Below are 13856 nucleotides of genomic sequence, written 5' to 3' on the forward strand. Positions count from 1 at the left end.
AAAGACAGTCCTTGGGTGCTCCTTCATAGAAAATTTCTCCTTACATTTTTTCGTTCAAAACAAAAGATGTGAAGCGATCGCCCCCGTGCAGAAGAGCTCAGACGGTTTGGGGGTCCGGGCTGACCACCGCCTGCCCCACGCCCCAGAGCTGAAAGGTGAGCTCCCGGTCTCCCCACCAGGTCAGGTTTCAGTTGCTATTCCCCAGTCTTCCAAAAAATTTGTTTTTTCTTGCAAAGTTCGGCAATCGGCATGTAACACTTCTGATGTAAAAACACACCGACATTTCAAGAAAAAGCCAACCACCTTGATGGGGCTGCCCCACTGAGGAAATAACGAAGGAAACGCATTCTTCTCTGCCTACGATTTACCCTAAGGGACATATAACCTCCCAAGTGCTACCAGTATTGCACAGCTCTCAAAACTCTGCTCGACCACCTACCACTTTTTGGCCAACTGGCTGACCCAGAAAAGCAGAAGAGAAACGATGGCCGCTGCAGGGAGGAAGCGACGAGCACAGCTTGCGAACCGGCACGCCTCCGCACAGGAAGAAGTCACTCGCTGGGCACAAAGAGCGTCAGCTACAGCTTGCCCTGGAACAAGCGATGCGATGGGGGTCGGACCACGGAGGTCAGGAGAAGAAAGGAGAGGGAAGAAAGAGCACACCAAGGGAAAGAGCTTTCTGCTTCTACTGCAGTTAACTCCCCTAAATTTCATCCCTCCTTCTGGTTCCCCAGTTTCCAAAAATAACCTATACAAAGGCAAGCACTGCAGGGGCAGGGAGCCTTAAAAGAGCTGCAGCTGGAAAATACAAAAAGGTGGCAAGGGAATTGAAAAAAAAAGACGTTCTTTTTGGAAAAGAACAGTGACATCTTTTAGTGTGGAGGCATATCGGCAGGGATGTAGGTCAGTAGCTGGAACCAGCATCCGTGGGGTCTCAGGTCCTGGGGGCTGGCGCAGGTGGCTGCAGCAGCAGAGCAGCCAGAGGGGACGGGGGGCTGTTCGGCCTCTCCCCAGGCAGCCGGCAAAGGCTTGGGCTGGTCTTGGCCATTCCTGCCCTCACATGCTGCAGCTCAGCAAACGGTTTCTGTTTAGGCAACCACACATTTCGTATGTCTGGTATCAGAAGATGCTTGACATTTTCACTTAAAAGTAAAGGCGCCTTAATGTGAAAAACATCTCTTAATGACTAAGGAGAGAGTCAGCAGCGAGCATTTGCACCCAAAGAATTCAGTTCCTCCCACATCAAAGCAATCTCTTGGAAAACTGATTATAAACAAATTAACAAACAACTAGTGTGTCTATCAAAAATAATTGTTTTGCTGCTGGAAAAGAATTAAAGACTCACAGGGCCTGAAGCAAACACTGAGGGTTAAATCTGACTCCTAATCGCTGGACTGGACACCAAGGTGAGGAAAGGGAAAAAAACTCCTCCTGTCGTGCAGAAATGGCTGCCCTGCTCGCATGGCATCTGTGGAAAGGGTGATTTTTCTCTAACATCTGAGAAGTAAATTCAGGTACAGGTTGAGAGATTTGGGGTTACACAAACATCAGCCGTCGTATTTCCACCTCGAACTGGCTTTGATTTCAGGTGATTCAGCCTTGTATTACAGCACCCCAAAGCCACATTCAGTTTTTTGCTACTGTTTTTCAGCACTGATCAAAATAAGCAAGTACCAGCACATCTCTGCATAACCACAGTGTGATACAGGAACGTCCCTACTCACTCCACCAAAGGCGGCGAGACTGTGCTCACTGTCAACAGGTCTGTTTTCACCAACATTTCCTTCTTGTGCCTCTTCACCACTTGCTTTCTCTACAGTAGGAAAAATTATTAAGGTCTCCAGGTAAGTTCAGGTCCCCATGCTTTTACCATAAAAGCATTCATGTTTATCGTAAATACTACCACATACTGCAGAGTATTTCAGACACGACTGCCCAGTGAGACCCATTCCCCTTCTTGTACAACAAACTCACTATTTGAATGCATGTTTCTCCACCTCTGCAGACATTCAGATCTTCTCTCCTAGACAACAAATTTCACTAAATTTCAGTAATTACATTCTTACAAGTCTCGAAAAATTGGTAGCTGGCTCTGAGGAGGAAAGCCAGACCAATGCCCTGAGCTCTGCCCTCGGGTGTTGCACGGCCACCCTGGTAGCGAGCAGGGGTGCGCAGCCTCAGCCCGGCCGGGCAGCCTGCAGCCTCCCACCTGCTGGCAGAGACATAAAGGAGGTGGGTGAAAAGTCCTGGGGGGGAAAGGGCCACGGGAGAACACATACTGCTACCACTGCCCACAAAATAACCTGTTTCACAGAAATGATATTTCTCACCTTTGTGGTTCTGAAGGAAAGTTTAAAAATATAACGCAAGGACAGCCCAAGTGTTTAGAAAACAGGAAGCAGAAATGGCAGAAACGATTTGGAGGTTTGGGGCTTCGGGCGGGGTTTAAATCTCATAATTCCTGATCCTTTTCTTCTCTTTCTTTTCTTTTAAGTAACAATTTTCAAATGGCACAGCTAGCAGTGCCCATGACTTATTCCACAGCAATCTTCTTCAGCCTCCTATCATGATGAAAGTCACCACAATCCGAGAAAACATCCCCTGGCGAACGATGGCACTAAGTGGGCCAAGCCATCCCTCCTTCAGAGAAGTAGCAAAGCCATTGAGGGAGAAGCATTTTTAGGAGTGAAGTTTAGGAGAGTAGGAAGGAGACAGTTTCACACAGCCTTAGCTGCTTCTCCCAGCGGAGCAGAGATTGAGAAGGAAAAACACCACAAGCCTCTCATCTTCTTCAGCTTGCCACAAAAGAGGGGTGTATTTTTCAGCAGGATCTGGCGAGTCTGACACTGAACTTAGCTCAAGTAACATGAAATGTTAATGTTTAGGAACAAGGTAGGTGGAGAGGAGGAGGAAAGAAGACATTCATTATTTGATGTAGAATTCATTCAAAAGCTTCTTTTCACAGCCAGAACTAAAATTTCCATTCAGCTGTTTATTTCTGGTAGCCTAGATAGCTTGAACAAGTGGAAGAAGAGGGATCTAGAGGGAGCGCTTATCCCTGCCTGTGTGGCAACAGCCCTTCCTCAGATATCTCCAGAGAACCACACACATGTTTCTGACTGCCAGTCTTCAAACGCAGGATGGGTAATTTTCCTCGGGGATATTCATACTGGCTTTAGGCTTCCAGCCAAGGTGCACAGAAGAGATCTGCCTCCAACCACCCACTCTGGTGCCTGCAGCAGCCTCCCGATGTGGCCCCGCTGCTCCCCACCAGCCCCCAAAACCTCCACATGGAGAATGTCACAAGTTCTTGATGCTACAAACTTAGCAGCTACTATTTAAAATTGGCTGGACCAGTGTATGAAATTAATCCATGTGTTTTCTGTATTTTTTTCTATTCATGTCAATCTGAATTCTCCTCCCTCGACACCTCTCCCACTTCATGTATTTTAATTTTCTTGCTCTTTTTTTTTTTTTGGTCTACATTACATCTGAAAAACAACTTTTCCTTCATAGGCACCAGAGCATCATCTCTTTCCTGTGTTGTGCTCTTCCCACCCCCCTGTTGTTTCTCTGCTCACCCTTCTGCCTTTGCTCTGTTTCCTCACTCTTCCTGTCCTTGATTTCTCTCCTCCTTTTCTTCGTTCTTTGGTGTTCCTCTTGGTGCTTTCTCTGCATCCTTCCTGCCAAGCTGAATGAGGTGCTCCACTGGGAAGGTGCTTGCAAACAGCAGCTAGCCTGTTTGGAGGGTTATGCCAGGTCGGGACACCTACACAGGAATCTTTTACCTCCCTTACTATGCTGTTGGCTGGAGTGATTCTTCCTCTTCATTCAGGGTTGTATGCACAGTCCCTTTGTCAAAAGTCAGGAAAATGAAGGTGCCACATAATTTGGAAAGCATATGCTAGTATTTAATGAGCTACCTCTGTTTTTTTGTTTTGGGGGGCTGTGCAGAAACTGGAAGCCACAACAACAACAAATTTGGGAGAGTGTCAGATGGAGCATTAGCAAGTAGCTCAGGCTTACCAGTGCTGCTCTCCCTCAGAAAGTGGCTGTTTAAAAATGACACCTTCTTACTTTGCAGTTCTGCTGCCTCGAGGGTGAAATCCACCCCTTTGTAGAATGCCAGGACAGGGTCATTTAATCATTTCAATTCTATTTATTCCCTTAGAAAAGATTTACCCATGTTGCACTGGTCCCCTGAACAGGGACAAATTTCCCCCAAGTAGAATCTCAAAGACAGGGTTCCCACTTCAATGAAAGCAAGCCTTGTTTTTAAGAAAAAAAATAATCCTGTTGCTAATCGGGAAAAAAAAAGGATACAGATAAGAGAGAGACAAATTTTATTTCTCCTGGCACAGCAAGAGGAGAGTGGTTGACCAACTTCCAACTGCAGAGCTATATTCTCTCCCCAGTTAAACAGAGAAACCTCGCTGAAATCTATAGGCCAGATCCACTGATATATTCTGGCTGCTTGGCCTGTTTTAGCAATGCAAAGCAGCTGTAAATCCAGTTTAACTTGCCGGTTTCTGTCAGCTTTACCATGCCAGATTAGCACTGCTGTTAGCCTCAGAAATACCAACATCTGGAGGTTCCCCCACCGCCCAGTCTGACTTTAAACCTTGGAAATCTGCAATTCATCCACCCATCAGCACAGCTGGCAGGACCAGCCTTAGGTAGTTCTTCACCCTGAGCAAAATACATTTGTCACAATCCCCCATCCTACATCCACGCAGCCAACCGAGCAGATCAAACAAAATTCACGTAATGATCAGCTCTCGGTTATTCCCTGGCCGATTGCCCAGTTGCTCCGGAGGGTGACTCCTGACCCTGTCTGGGAGCAGGTGCCTTCCTAGCGTGGGTCTGCGAATCTGAGTCGGCTGGCAAAACAAAATACGCCGTTTCCTCATACTTTTCTATTTCTTTGTATGTCGGGAAACAGAGCTCAGTCTTGTTTCCTGCTCCTCAGCCAGGGGAGGTGGGGGAAACTGGAGGTGGATGTAAAGAAAGGCAGAAAGAGGTCAGATCAAAAAGATCAAGGAAAATAATAATAACAAAAAAACCCAAACACTGCTTCACTCTGCTCTGTAAAGCAGCACATCTTAGAAAAAATACCCCCCCACAAGTCTTTTTCTCCAGGGATACACAACAGTCTCAAGAATTAATAGCATTTTTTTGCAACATTCAAGTGCTGCTACATTTACAGTCTTATAAAAAAACCCCAACAAAACAGCCTCTTCATTTGCTTTTTGCCTGAGAAAAACACATGTAAAAAAGAACTGGAGAGAACTGGGGGCGAGGGGGGGGGAGGTGTATTCATGTCAGGTCTGATTTTCTAAGAACAAAGGCTTTACTTTATATATAAATAAATAAATGGGAAACATTCGGCATGTTTTATTTCTCCCCAGCTCACTCCCAACCCCTCACTCTGAATGCATTAATACATACACCTTCAGCAGAATCGGGCTCTTCGTGTTGCCATGGAATTGAAACCTTTGCAGTTTAGATGGTGATGTACGCCAGGAAGCATACTGTTCTTACACTTCCTATAACAGAAGCAAAATCACTGCATAGCATTAACTCCCTTAGTATTTAAGGCATTCGGTGACTTTCTTGTCTGCTCGTCTTCACACAGAGTTTGCTTTTTCTATCTTGCCACATGCAAATGAAACACATTTGACATAGCTATTCTCGTCTTCGTGAACTCAGTAGCTCACGCTGAGCGCATTATAGAAGGTCCACAAGACTATGGACTTTCCCTTTTTAATAAGAGGCTGTTTGCAGGCATGCAGCAGCTGAGACGAAGGCTGGAGGAAGCATACGTATATGAAATATATGTGGACACAGCAAAGTATTATATATCAAGGTAGCATTTAAGGGAATTTTTGAAACCTAGTTAACGTATTTATTGCTAACACTCTTGACACTCCTTCTGAATATTCTTTTGTACCCATTTGTCTGGACAACCAAATTACAGTATAAAGCTCCTGCAGCAGGCACCAGATCTTTCCATACGTTTTTTTTTATAACCTAGGCTGGTGGGCTTTCAATGGTGAGCACAGCTTTGGGCACTTCAGTTAGAGAGAAAATTAGTCAGTACAACTCTGTGTCATCTAAAGATTCAGCCTACGGTGATTATCTTCAGCAGATCTGAGCTTTTTGCCAAAGCTTCTGAAAATGGCTGTACAGACATTGCAAATACATAGATTTTTATGTTCAAAGCAAAAACAGGGTACACATATTCAAGTTCATTATAAAAAGAGTACCGTAATAAATAAACAAACAAACAAATAACCATTCGTGTACGTAAACATTGGATCTGTACCTGCAGAAACAGCTGGAAGCCAGTCCATGGTCTCAAGCCAGCTTGAGGCTTTTTTGTCCAAACTTAAATATTTGCATAGTATTAAGCTTAAAATTAAAGCATTTGCTGAAGAAACTTGCTGACTTGCGTATATGGAAAAACAAGAGGGAATTTAGCTTCCCTGCACACGGGGGCAGATTCTTGGGATGCTTCCTCCATCCCATGAATTCCTGGACAGCAGAGAGGCAGACAGACTAGCAACCAGGGAATTCCCCTCTCGCTTTCCGGAGGATTTTGTGTGCAGGCTGGGCAGAAAGGCGATAACCCAGGTAGTTATTTTATGAAGAAGGCGTTTGTTGCTTAGGTGCCTGCCCCTCGACCACCTGCTAACACTCCTTCCTTGTAGCGTTGTCCCCGGCACAGAAAAGATCCATTCACCCAGCGCCTCCGTCCGAGCAGGTTTGCCCAGTCCCTGTGCCGCAAGCAACCTCCTCCTGGCCAGCAGCTCCCAGTGGCTGGGTCAGCCTGCCGGCCGCTAGCGAGCTCTGGCAGCTCACTGCCCCGGGGACACGGGCTGGGGACTGCTCATAGAGGGGCTTTCTGAGGCAGGGTTTGGCCCCGGCGTCCCCCCGCTTGCCAGAAGACACAAAAGCACCACTGCATCTTTGTCTGTCTGTCTGCCTGGGCCAGAGCGAAGCGGCTGGTCCCCCGTTCCTGGGTGCTAGCGGGTGCACGCTAGACCCTGCAAGTGCCTGTGCCTTCAGGTCCCCTCTCCTTCCCTCCACCAAGGGAAGAGCCATGCTGGCAGAATAAGCTCCCTCTCCTCCTTTCGCTGGCAGCAAGCATCTGACAGTCACACGTCCCCATCGCTGCGTCCATTACCTTGGGTTTACGTAAGGCTCTCGCCATCAGTTTTCTAGTTACAGGAAAATGTATATTGTGCTGTGATGAAAGGCCAGTGCAATGTCAAGAGCATTAAAAGGACTCCAGGGACTGATTTGAGTCAAAAGGGAAAGGATTTATGATGGTTAATAAAGTTAAATCTGCCAGAGTCCTGCTTATTCTTTCCAATTGCAGGTAACCAGATCTTTTAGGAAAAATTATTAAAATGTTGCAAGTTATTACTGTCCCCTTTGAAAGAAAACCTACGTTTCGCCGTGAAGGACCTGGCCAGGAGAGAGCCCAGCTCACCACAGCACCTACGTTGACCTCGAGAAGGAGAGGAAGAGGGGACACGTCACCTGCCCGTGCCTTGGGCGAGCAGCAAGGACCTCGGTACCAATAGATCTCTTCAGCACATGTGTAACCCGAACAGTCCCCAGCGGGTCTGCAGCCTGACCGCACCTGTGACGCCAGTCGCCGGTTGACGGCTGGGACGGGGCTGGGACTTCCACCCACCGTTGAGCACCACACTGCGCCTCAGCAAGGGGCACGGGCAGACGGGGAAGGAAAGCTTCCCCCTCTGTCAGCACTGCACATCCACATGGGAGAAGGATGAAGCAAAGAAGGAAGCTCTTGCCTCTCATTCGCGGTCTGGTGTCACGTATGCACCTTCTGCTGAAGAATGCAACCTAACTGGACTCCATAGGACTGCTCTGAAACTTGTTTTAAATGCTTTATAATCTAACATGCCCAAAAGTTGACATAATTTTACAAGACGTTAATGATTTTCCACATTGAGATAACAACACCGAGAGAGGGCAAAGGAAAGTGGAGGGCCAAATATAAAAAAAATTGGGAATTTTGTATCCATATCTAAATTACATGCACTTTATTGGATCTCAAGTTTTCATTTTTCTACCACTTAATAATCACAAATATGTTATATATGCCCTTTCCATTTTGTCATTCTTTCACTATATTACATCAAATTTAATTTCCTGTGGAAGTGTGTAATCTTTTCAGCTGTGACTGTCTCAGAAGCTTTTCTGTAATAAGCAGAGCCTCGTCCTCTGACAGCCTGATCTTTTATGAGCTGTGCTCCTGCAGATTAGTTTCCTGAAATGTTTGCAATGCTGTATGAGAACTGGCAAAAGAGGAAAACCAAAATAACACCCAAAGGAAAAACAAACACGAAAACCTTCACTTCCTTCTGACTCCTGCACTCACCGGTCAAAGGAAATTTCATTTTGATTTGGGTAGATGGCAAATCCGCGAAGGTTATTACCGCGTTCAGAAGAAGCCTCACAAGGTGCGAGACACAGCATCCCTTGCTCTACAGCTCATTAAAAGCACGGCAGCAAGACGGCTGCTTGCTCTTTGTGCCCAGGGAATACGGAGATCTGCAAGCAGTCACCACTCCGACAACCGCCTCTCCTCGCCACCTGCCCTCCGCTCTCTGAAAGGTCCTCTCCACTGGCGAAAAGCTGCATTCCGCCGAAAAAGTGAAAATGTCAACCAAGACGCATTCATGCTTTTCATGACGAGATACCTGTGACGGCAGGAAAGCAGACCAGCTGGCCTGCTGGGTCCTTTCCAGACCTCTGCCCCTGCAGAACATAAAACTCATCTTCTTCAAACCAGCTTTCCATTACCAATGCTCCCACACACACCAAAACAACTTATTTACAAAAACATATATCAACAAACAATTCTGATCGTTTAAAAATGAATCAACTCAGAAGAAACAAGAGCAACGGAGATTATTATTGCTATATCGCTTCTGAAAAGGTGCTTAGCTATGGATGATAGAGGAGACGTCTGAACAAATGCATAGAACAAGCCTGCAAAGGGTTGCGTTAACGGTATTTGGCCGGCGGGGATTACTGAGGGTGGCTACACAGGCGTGCTAGAAGGCCTGCCAGCGCAAGCAGGATCAACACTCTCTCACTTCAGTGGGAGATGTCGCCTCCGGGAGCTTCTCTTCGAACTGACCCAGAGTCCAGCCAGATTTGGAAACCTCTTTACCATTCAGCACACAAGTTACCCGAGTTGTGAACTGCTCTCCCAAAACACACTAAATTGATCGATGAAGCATGACCTTTCTCTCCCTGCTCCCTGTAAGACTTTTATCTTGCTTTTCCTCTCTCACATCACTGATGTAGCAGCAAATCATTCACATTTCTGACAAACATCGTCTTCAAAATTATATATAAAAATACAGCACATTAAACCCAGATACATACTTTGGGAGCAAACAGTCATCTCTCCTCATCACTTTATAACTTTTGAAGCTAGACAAGCATTTTCAATAATTGAGTCCTCTTTTAGGTTATTTTGGCAATCCATGTCCTTGTAATTCTGTTTTATGCTTATATCTTTAATACTTAATCTCTAAAAAGTGACTAATCAGTAAAAAAAAAAATCCATGCAGGGAACATTACTTAAACGAAAGTCTCAGGTGTTACATGCAGTGCAATTCAACTCCCATCAGCATGAAGAAATGTTTTTCCACCAGCTTCAGCGGGAGTTGCATCGGGGCCATAAATCAGATGAAGATGCTCCATGCTAACGGTTGTGTGGTGTGCTACGAACTGCTTCAGAACATAAAACAATGATGTAACCACTCTCATAAAAACAGTTTGCTCATGGTTTTACAGGACCTGAGTGTGTGTTAACAATTTCAAGCCAGAACAGTAGAAAAGAAAAACATGCCAGCTATCACTGACCTTACATTTTTGGCCTCGTAGGCCATAATTTAAATAGCCTCCATTCACCAGATGTGGGTCTTAGTCTCCAATTCCTTATACAGGGTGAGGAAAAAAGGCTCAATATATGGATTTAATTCCTATTGAAATCTTGGTCAAAGATGGTGGGTGATGTAAAGCTAAACATCAAGGGAATAACTGCCATCATCTGGCTGAGTTTGGTAAAATGGAGTTAATTTACACTTCTTTAGGGATTCACTGGTGTGTGAAATTAATCTAATTTAGATTGACCAGAAATTGAAAATAGAGTGAAGGAGAAAAGCAATTAAAGACCTTTCCTAAATGCAAAAATAGTACTATGTTAAGTGCAGCGATACAGTTGAAGTACAGAACCATTCACGCTACTGCTACCACCCCCTCCTACTTGAGGAAGAGAATAATAGTCTGTATATCTACATATCATCACTGTACCAGTACAACTGCATCCAAAGGAAACATTGGTAGAATATTCAAGTTAAAACAGTTCACTATGCTGCATACAGACCAGGCCTAGCAGATAAACATCTGCTGGGACGGCTGGGTGTAATTGATTGTACATGTGGCTTAACATTTACTTCAATGACTTTTAGCACCTTCGTGTTGGTTACCATGTTGTTCCAACAAGCAATGGTTAATATAAGATGCAGACGTTCACATACCGTATACTTATGAATAACTGGTTCCCAGAGATGTGGCAGTGATAACATTGTCATCGTACGATTCAAAGTAGCTCGCTGTCGGTCACATATCAGAAGAGGGTCCCACCTGGAAACGTAACAAATCCAGATAGTAAGTTCCTCATATTCAGAGGCTTACTTACATCCAGCTCTGCTAATAGATTTTTGTGTTTTCACATATTCCTCCACTACATTAACAGGGTCTGTGCTCTTCCCAGGCTTACAGAAAACATTTTGCTGTTCACAATGGCAAGTAAAAGTTTCCTGCTGTAGCCAAACTGTTTTGGCCCACTGCTCCAGACCAGATTTCAGGTATGCTATCAAAGCAATGAAAACTAGTTTTCAACATTAATGCAGAAGCTGTAACGGTCTGGAGGACAGATACAGAATTTCAGATTTCCCATTTGTCGGGTCCTTGACAAGCATGTAATTCCTTTCACCAGTGCATTGTCAGTTTGGCTCTACCTTCCTTTTTTTCTTTTTTTTTTTAACATTGAAAATCACTGGTTTAGAAGTAGACACAACATCGGAGCTCCCTCGTGAACTACTCTCTTGAGACCAAGGGGTCTTAAGAAAGCATTTCTTTCCTATCGGTGACTACAATTACCTTATTTATAATAATTTGACCATTTCAAATCACTTGATAGGTGAGTCTGTTTTTAAATATTTTGATATATATTGTAGGTAACCAATGCAGATATGGAAAGTGAGCTTGTACTAGCAGCGTTGTCTCCAATGACAAGACACATGGCAGCAAACAAACTTTCCAATGTAAGAGCTAAAAAAGTTTTTTCTTCCTAAAACTAATGGTAAAATCACAACTGATTGAAACAAACATAGGTTCAGGAAACCTAAAAGTCTACAGCATTAAATAAAGAAAACTCACTTGGACTGTGTATCCCCATAAATAAGTGTTCTTAACAAGAAACTCTTGCTTGTTAAGTGTATTGACTCATCCTGAGATGCACAAGGATGTGGATAAAGCTATAAAACACAGTTATTGATACAAAAGGCAGATTAATTGGGTTCTCTTTATTTTGAAAATGTGAATAATATGACTTACAGGGTACTCAGAAATATACCCAGACACACACACGTACAGACACACCCACAGCGATGAGAAGTCACGTCAGAGATAAAGCTGGGGTCGTATCTTTTTAAATCAAGCCTCCCCAAACAGAACCTGATCTTCCTCCTGCTCTACAAGCTGCATCTCATCCTAGGGTAAGAGGTTTTCAGGAAGGAAGTCCGGTAAATAACAAAGAATTTTAAAGAAATGACGTTGTTAGATTTGAGCCACAGTTTACATTTTTTAAATTACTCTAATGCTTCTTTGACTCTTCATACCTCCAAAGTGGCTTGGCCCTTGCCTTTATTATGCTTCGTTGGCCAGCCACAACGTCACGCAGTTCACTAGCATCACGTACGTCTTCATTTGCTGCCACCTAAGCAAGTCAGTGGCTCCTATACTCTGTATTTGGTCTTCAAGAACAAGCGTAAAACTTTGTAAAGATTAAGTTAGGAAGAATTTACTCTGTGGTCCAAAACAGGAAAAAAAAACAGAATCGGCAGAGAGTAGAAGACATATATTTAAGTATACGCATACTTAAATGGCAGACACCGAGGTGAGTTGCTGAGCCACAGCATGGGATCCAGCCGTAGTGAGCAAGACGGCGGAGCAGTGACTGCTAAGAGCGCCCAGGCAGCCCCGGCTGGCGGAAGGCACGGTGCTCTGTCGTGCCACATCGCCGGGATTTCAGCAGTGCTCCCCTTCACTGGGAGAGCCCTGTCCCTCCCGGCAGGCAGGCAGCTCCTCTAGCTCTGTGCTGGGGCCGGGGGGGGTTCCTACACTGCCCAATTGCAATACGCTGGCTGAGGCACCATCTCACTCATTCACCCGCCTCCGCTCTGAAACCCCGGCAGTGGCTCCTTCCCTTTCACTCACAGCCACCTCTGACTGCTGAAGCAACAGATGGCTCACCGGGAAACTCGTGGAGGTCTGACGTATGTGAATCCAGCTTGGGGCTACCGGTATCTAAGTGCACGCGTTGGCTGACACGGGGAGGACCAAGCAAAGGCACGCTGGCAGGGCTGCACCGCTGGATGGGCTGGGGACCCGGCGTGAGCCGAACCGGCTGGCTGTGGGCGCTCGCAGTACGGCTGAAACACCGCAAAACTCGCAGCGCTTTTGACCTAACCAACAGAGCACGAACATGTGGAAACCACTCACCTGCCAGGGAATTCTGCCAGAAAGCACATGCAGAGGGCTCACGAGTCCCTCATTTTCAGAAATGCCAAAAGATGACCAGGTATCTGCATTCCCAGGTACACATAGGTACAAAAGAATAAGAAAGCATTATCTAGATTTGGTGGACAGCTTTAACGTACAAAGTACACTTAGAATTTTTAAGGAACATACATCCCAAACTCTTCACATCCAGGCTTGATGTTATAAAGTAGTTTCCCTAAAACAGACATTTTTCTGAGTGTTAGATAGATCCATTCTATTGAACTGCTTAAATTTTGCTTCCTAATAACTCTGTTTTACCTACAAAAGCAATTCTTTCTCAACCCACTGGAGGCTTAAAAAGAATCTTCCCTCCCAGAGAAGTCATTTGTAGCATCCTCCCCAGAAAAGGATGCTGCTAAACATGGCCAGCTGTCTTCAACAGGAAAATACAGTAAGACATGCAACTCATTCTTTTTCTGCTTGCAGATTTACTTGGAGTCATTTAATCAATCTGTCCCTAATGACTGCACCTCATCATTTACCTTGCATCACTTCATTTACCTTTCAAAAAAACTACCAGAACCTTTCAAGTGAATAATTTATTTAAACACTTTTCCTTTCTTTTTTCTTGCCGCCTGTTAATGGCACTCTTGAAAAATGAATACTCTAAAACAAAAGTCCTAAATCACCACGTGAATCGAATAGAATGACCACAAAGTAGCTACATCGTGAACAGAAATATATCGCAACACATGGAACCAAGTGAAATGCAGTCTTTCATCTCTAGTGAACCAGTTCAAACCTAATTCAGGTTGGTAAACTGCCACCAGCCACCATTGGCTTCCTGCTCTTCAGTGTCCTGTAGGAAATGAGTTTGTAACTCTCCATTTGATTCCCTTTTGTTGCTCAGATTCCTTCACTGAGTCTTTATGCTCTTCTTTGGCCAGGTCAAAGCCATGGTCCAGATTTTCAAGGCCACAAGTCGTGCTCCATTTCCAGCGCTTACTGCCTCTCTCTCA

At 44.9% G+C, this 13856-nt stretch overlaps 1 protein-coding gene across 4 annotated transcripts in view; it reads right to left on the reverse strand.

The window, feature by feature from the left end:
• Positions 1 to 13856, reverse strand: part of HIVEP2 (HIVEP zinc finger 2) — a 150318-nt gene that overhangs the window by 102217 nt on the left and 34245 nt on the right. For 3 of the 4 annotated variants that reach the window (XM_076333735.1, XM_076333734.1, XM_076333736.1), the window contains exon 2: positions 10590 to 10695. The exons of the other annotated variant lie outside the window; for it this stretch is intronic. The gene's annotated coding sequence lies outside the window, so the exon portion shown is untranslated. The remainder of the gene's footprint in view (positions 1 to 10589; positions 10696 to 13856) is intronic. 4 annotated transcript variants of the gene reach the window in all.

This window comes from Aptenodytes patagonicus, chromosome 3, assembly GCF_965638725.1.
Source record: "Aptenodytes patagonicus chromosome 3, bAptPat1.pri.cur, whole genome shotgun sequence".
In the NCBI taxonomy this organism is placed as follows: Eukaryota; Metazoa; Chordata; class Aves; order Sphenisciformes; family Spheniscidae; genus Aptenodytes; species Aptenodytes patagonicus.